This window comes from Danio aesculapii, chromosome 2 (genome assembly GCF_903798145.1).
Source record: "Danio aesculapii chromosome 2, fDanAes4.1, whole genome shotgun sequence".
Lineage (NCBI taxonomy): Eukaryota > Metazoa > Chordata > Actinopteri > Cypriniformes > Danionidae > Danio > Danio aesculapii.
Genome location: NC_079436.1, coordinates 39,940,732 through 39,948,312, shown reverse-complemented (window position 1 = coordinate 39,948,312; position 7,581 = coordinate 39,940,732).

Here is a 7,581-nt window from a genome sequence, read left to right as displayed (position 1 = left end):
AACTGCTTTAAAACTTTGTGGCATAGATTCAACAAGGTACTGGAAATATTTCTTAGATATTTTGGTCCATATTCACATAATAGCATCACGCAGTTGCTGCAGATTTGTCAGCTGCACATTCATGATGTGAATCTCCCGTTCCACCACATCCCAAAGGTGCTCTATTGGATTGAGTTCTGGTGACTGTGGAGGCCATCTTAGTACAGTGAACTCATTGTCATGTTCACGAAACCATTCTGACTTGATTCGTGCTTTATGACATGGTGCATTGTCCTGCTGAAAGTAGCCATCAGAAGATGGGTACAATGTGGTCATAAAGGGATAGACATGGTCAGCAACAATACTCAGGTATGGTGTGGCTTTGACGCGATGCTCAATTAGTACTAATGGGGCCAAAATGTACAAAGAAAATATCCCCCACACCATTACACCACCACCACCAGATTGAACCATTGATACAAAGCAGGATGGATCCATACTTTCATGTTGTTGATGCTAAATTTTGACGCTACCATCCTGTTTTCTTAGGTGACAGGAGTGACACCCGGTGTGGTCTTCTGCTGCTGTAACCCATCCGCCAAAGGTATGACATGTTGTGCATTCAGAGCTGCTCTTTTGCATACCTCGGTTGTAACGAGTAGTTATTTGAGTTACTGTTGCCTTTCTGTTAGCTCGAACCAGTCTGGCCATTCTCCTCTGACCATGTCTATATTTGCACCCACAGAACTGCCGCTCACTGGATATTTTCTTTTTTCTGACTATTCTCTGTAAACCCTAAAGATGGTTGTGCGTCAAAATCCCAGTAGATCAGCAGTTTCTGAAATACTCAGACATATTATCCATCTGGCACCAACAACCATGCCACATTCAAAGTCACTAAGGCACCTTTATTCCCAATTCTGATGCTCGGTTTGAACTGCAGCAGATCATCTTGACCAAGTCTACATGCTTAAATGCATTAAGTGGCTGCCATGTGATTGGCTTTTTTGTGTTAACGAGCAGTTGGACAGGTGTACCTAATAAAGTGGCCGGTAAGTGTATCTCATGTCTGTGAAGCAAGTATTTGCTAAGATTCCTGTGTGTTTGCTGATCCCTGATTGTTCATTACAAAAAGCTTCTCCCCCGGAGAATCCTCAGTATATAGCGATCGATGATTGGCTCCTGTACTAGAAGGCGGGGCTTCATTCGCCATATTGATCGTTACACTTTTCCCCATTCAACCCAATACAAGTGACATGTCTTGTATATTACATAGTCTTTGTCTTTCCCATCAACCACTGGATTGATCAGATTGATCTCTAATGTAAAAGATGCCTTTAAGATTTTCTGATGTTTTGCTTTCTAAATAAAGTCACATAACAACATGTCAATGTGGTCAATCGATTTGTCAAAATTATTGTGGACCATCAACTGAGGAAAAAAAAAGAGGCATGAAAGTCAAACCACATGCATAAATCTAAAGGCTTATCTGTCAGTAAAACCACAGGTATACTTTCATCATCACTCTAACCCAACACTTACCTTGACATGTGAAACTGCTCCTGGGCTTATCTACACAACACTGTACTTCCTGTGTCACTGCGTGCTGCTTGTCGGAAATACATACTGTTATGCCTTCCGATAGTCAACAAATAGAACATATTTCATGTCACATAATTATTTTACTGTATTTGTTTAGCTACAAGTGAATGCTAAATCACATGTCTTTGGGGGAAAAAAAACATGCGTGGAAACTAAAAAGGGGGGAAAACCCTCTGAACTAGCGCTAGCTCTGTGTAGTAGCAGGCTCTTTCTCCTATGGTCTGAAACACTCATGCTGTGAAACGCTCATTAACCCACATACTGAGCTCTCAAAGTGAGGTTTTTCTCTCTCACGCCTGCGACACCACACACACACGTGGAAAGCGTTTTGATTTCAGCCATTATGGAGCTTTTCAGTGGGGTACACGTTTCCATCATATCTTATAGCTTGTATATATTTTTAAAATGGTTTGCTCCTTTTGGTTCATCTTTGGAAAGTCAGATAAAAATGGGAGATTTCTGTCCCTCCACAGAAAGTGTATTTACCCAAAAGACTAAAGGAGATCAAAAGGCAAGTCTGTGTGACTCAAATGGTGCAATGCAAGTCAAATAAATAGATTGTAATAAGTTGGAACAAATTGAACACTTTTTTTTATTATTATCATTAAGGCTCATGTTTGTGTGCCGTGATGCACATTTTAGCTTTCACAAGAACCGATGATGTTTGTTTTGTTTCAGGCAGAGCCAATCCTCCCTATATGCTGTATACACATGATCCATAAGGCCATAGAACCACCAGGGGGCCCCCTTGCTATCCTGATTATATTTTGACAAGTGCTATGCCATAGGTGTCAAACTCAATTCCTGGAGGGCTGCTGCTCTGCACAGCTCTAACCTTGATCAAACACAGTTGATCCAACTAATGGTCTAACTTCAATTATTTAGATCAGCTGTGTTTAATTGCAGTTACTTATTATGTACATGTTTAAATACTGTTCACAAATTCAACAGTTGTGGATCAATCCATTTTGAACATGATGTTTTTTTTAACAACAATCTTTTTTCAAAATTGAACATGCTTGAGAAACTATGAACTGAAAGCCAGAAATTCATTTCGATATATGGTATGTATGGAATGTTGTGTTATCACTTTGAAAGTTTTAATAATATTGTTAAATATCCCAATATTTGTTTTGTTTTTAAAATTATCCACAATCTTTCTGCTCCATCGTAATAAAAAAAAAAAAAAATCCACATTTAAAAACATCGCGAATGACACGTTCTATGGTAAGGGAATGTATTGTCCCTAGACAAAAACATCTTTTGGTCAGTCTTCTATTTATAAAGCCACACACCTATGGAATTCTCTCCCAACATAAATAATCACATGTACAAATTATAAAATGTTTTCATGCCTGACTAGGGTTTTTGTCAAATTTGTACACACTGAGTGAGATGTTTTTGACTTGTCAGTGTTTAGGTCATACGATGCCTGTATGTTTTAAACTGACTTTTTAACTAATTAATTATTACTGTTTTAATTTTTACCTGTCCAGGGACTGCAGGTGGAAAATAGCAAACCAACTACAACCTGGCACAATGCATCTTTCCTTTTTGAGGTTAATGTAATTTTTTGTGGATGTCCCTTTGTAAAAAATCCATTCATTCATTCATTCATTCATTCATTCATTCATTCATTCATTCATTCATTCATTCATTCATTCATTTATTCATTCATTCATCCATTCATACAAAATGTTTATAATTCTTAAAGTCATATTTTTTTAATCAATCTAAAAAGTCCTGTTTTGCTCATTGAAATAACTAAAATAGTTTAATTTATATTGTCCATGCGGCATTGAGATTTATGCATTTGTGTTGAATGTTAAGATGTGTTTAGTCAAGTAATTTACAAACTTATTGAGTAACTGATTTACATTTCAGACACAATAATTAAAAATGTGATTTAAATACAATTGTAATAATGTAATTAGTAATTAATTGCTTTTTTTGAAGAAACTTAGCCAACAGACACTATGAAGTTATTAAGAAAATTGCAACATTCAATTCCTTTAAAGTCATGCACCATTCTTATGTATTTCCTATGCGCATAGCTGAAGCTGCTCTTCAGTCTTTCGGCATTCAGCAGTGACATTTAATTTACTAGAACTTCATCTGGTTCTCCTCCCAAAATGGCCTCTTTGGCTGCATTTACACTGCATGGTTCAAGTCACTCAATTCCGATTTTTTTTTCTCCCATGTGGCACAGATCGGACATGGCTCATGTACGTGTAAGCAGGAACAAATCCCATGAATTCCGATTTACTCAAATCAGATTCAGGCCTTGTTCATATGTGGAAATTTATCCGATATCTGATAATTTAATTGAGATAATCGGATCTGTGTTCTCGTGTCTGCAGTGTAAGCAGGTAGATCGGACTTTCACCCGTCAGTGCGAGTTGCGCATTATTAAACACCGTATCGAATGACGTCAAGTATGATGCTTTCATTTCAGAACAGACTTCAGCAGAGTCCCAAACCTTAAATCTCATATACGAGGACTAAATACACTTTTATTTTCCATATAGCACAAGTATTTAAGCATGTTAACTAGAGAGAGAGAGAGAGAGAGCGGGAGAGCGTAACATCCATCACATAACCAGTATAAACTAATATAAGCTGTTGAACACATCACGTGCATAAATCACACCATGGATATTACATCAAGATGCCTACTGGTTTAAAAAAGAAGATTAAAAGAAGATGGCCAAATGAGAACCTTTCTGTCATAATCTATATTAAAACAACCCTGCAAACAGATTAAATACAGGAACGGAGAAAAGAGCGCTCTTTTATTATCAGCTGTCGGTCAGCTCTTTTTTTCCTGGTCAATGCGCCTTTGCCGTGTGCTGTGTACATGTACACAATCGGATCCAAGTCACTTTTAAAACATAATGTAGGCGAATCATAAAAATAATAATAAATCAGATACAGTCACTAAATCGGAATTGACAATCAAGATCTGCAGTGTAAATGCAGCCTTTGTTTACAAGTTTGTGAGCATTCGAGTAGTTGCTCGAAAGTGTTTGCGTTTAGTGGGACGAACTATAACTTGCGCTTGATTCTTAAAAATTACAAAACAAGAGAGCGTTTGTTTTCAAGTTTACTCAGCAAAAGTAAAATTTACTCAGTTTAGATTGTATGGGTCTCTTTCTAACTTGAGTTAAAGTTACTCAAGTTAATGAGACAATTAAAGGATTAATGAGGTGATGATTGCGCACTGATGAACACTTGCTGTTAATAAACAGAAACACAGAAGAGAAACATAAAACTACAACTGACTTCAGTTTACGGTAACAGTTAGATGAAATCAGCTGAGATATAATACATTGAATCTCTCAAAATCTCAGCAGAGGATCATTAAGCAACTCCACAAACAGCAGCTTTACTTATTACCAACCTGTTTGCCCTTATTTAAAGAGGGACCAAATACTCTCTGAACTGAGTAAATTTTACTCAAAGGATTTTGCTGTGTAGTTGGTTTGATTAAAAGTAGAGATTTCAAGCTATATGTAAAAACACGTGTGGTCATTTGCATTAGCAGTGTAATTTAATAGAACTCATCTATGTTAAGCTGCTTTGACACAGTCCACATTGAGAAATAAAGATTAATTGGACTGAATGTAATGTATTCCCTGTATTTTGTTTATACAGTGAAGAAAAAGTGTCATATTTTTTTTATTAATTATTTCAGTATTTATATTACACTTAAATTTAATAGTCTAAGTTGTTCAATTTGCTCTTATTTTTTAAATGAATTGCATGACAGTTTAAAGAGCATCTGTAAAATATATTGTTGTAACGCCACGCCAGCAGAGGGAGCCCTCACCCAACTACTGACACAGCTCCGCTCTCTCTGCAGTGACTTCCTATTTGTGCTGTATTTCAGCAAAAGCTCAGGCCATGCTTCCTCGCAAAATATTGCCAGTCTACCTGCCTTACCAAACTCTGCCTTACCAAGTTTTTCCAAGAGACTTTCATGACTGCCTGCCTGTGTATGACCCTGCCTGCCTTGATCAAATACGTTATCCGTCTTTGCCCTCTTTCTTTGTTTTGGACTGCTTATTGTTGCCTTTAACTTTTGCCTGCCTTCTCACAATGTCTTTTGGATTTGCGCCTGTGTATCTTGATCTGTTTTGGACCGATAATTGTTGCATTGATCCTCTGCCTGAATTACTACTACGTCTCCTGGAATTGCCCCTGTGTTTGTTGTTCGGTTTGGATTGCTTACATGTTGCCGACTTTCCGCTTGATTACTCGTTGATGTCTCTGTCTAATTCCATTAATAAACTTCTGTATATGGATTCTAATACTGTCTCAGACTGACCGTTACAATTGTAAGTGTCACTGCTAAGTGTGGATTTGTTAAATAAGCTGTCAGAGAAGAAAATATTAGTCTTGAAGATGTTATAAATAAGTTTTGAGAGTTGATTTTTGTGGATATGGGCTAGATGCTGAACATGCAGACCTCACTGAATGTCAGAGATGGTAAAATTATCTAAAATTGAATATCTACAAACTCCAAAAGGTAACATGTTCATTATTTAATTTTTTTTATTATTATATAGTTTTTTTGCCATTGCATTTGTGTTTAGATATACAGTTTAGTACCATGTCTCTAAAGACCCATATACTGTACTGCATGTATATTGTTGTCAATATTCATGGATACCAAGAGTTGTGGATTAAACTTCTTAATTGGTATGGATTTCCGTATGAATTTTATATGTTAAAAAATGTTTAGAAGCATGAGAGTTTTGCGTGATTAAAATTAAATGGATGACAACCATGAGTCATTGAGAATTCAGTCTATAAATTAGTGTCTGTATTGTTCTCTAACTTGAATAACTCTGCTATACATTCATAATGCCTGTAGCTCACTTTGTGCTGTCCCCTATGCGTGTTAATAACAGACAGACACATTGTCTCCTTGTCATTTAGCACAGCTGGAAAACCACAAGGAGGTATTTAAGATGACGACTTGCCAAATCAACCACAGCAAAGAAACGAGGACATTTGCTCTTCCACAGAACTGGGGATGTGGGTGTAAAAACAATGACCTACTAAAACAAATTATAATTAATTAGAACAGTAGAATGATCAAGCAACCATACACTCTGTTTCAGAAAGTTAATAGTTTGTACCAAGCAACAAATAGCATTCTTTCCCCTGTTAAACAGATAATGATAATAAATTCAATCCATTAAGTTAAGAGCAAATAAACATACAGTACGTAACAGGATGTTGGTATCAAAAAGGTATGTGTAATAGAGGTTAGTCAAAATTTGTGAATTAGTTGGTGCCAATGGCCTAGTGGTTAGTGTGTCGACATATAGCACCCATGTGCTCGTGGCGACCCAAGTTCGATTCCCGGCTCAAGGTCCTTTGCCAATCCTTCCCCTCTGTTTGCACCCCACACTTTCCTGTCTGTTAATATCCACTGTCCTGTCATTACTGGTGAAAACCCCTAAAAAATAATAATAATTAAAAAAAATTGTGAATTAGACAAATATTATAAAACAGTCAGAATTATTAACCCCCTTTTGATTTTTTTTTTCTTTTCTTTTCTTTTTCCAATATTTCCCAAATGATCTTTAACAGAGCAAGGAAATTTTCACAGTATGCCTGATAATATTTTAAGTATTTTGTTTGTTTTATTTTGGCTAGAATGAAAGCAGCTTTTATTTTTTTTAATCCCATTTTAAGGTCAAAATTATTAGCCACTTTAAGCTATTTATTTTTCCGATAGTCTACCAAGCAAACCATAGTTTTACAATAACTTGCCTAATTACCCTAATCTGCCTAGTTAACTTAATAACCTAGCTAAGCCTTTAAATGTCACTTTAAGCTGTAAAGAAGTGTCTTGAAAAATATCTAGTAAAATATTATTTACTGTCATCATGGCAAAGATAAAATAAATCCGTTATTAGAAATGAGTTATTAAAGCTATTATGTTCAGAAATGGGTTGAAAAAAAATCTTCTCTCCGTTAAACAGAAAT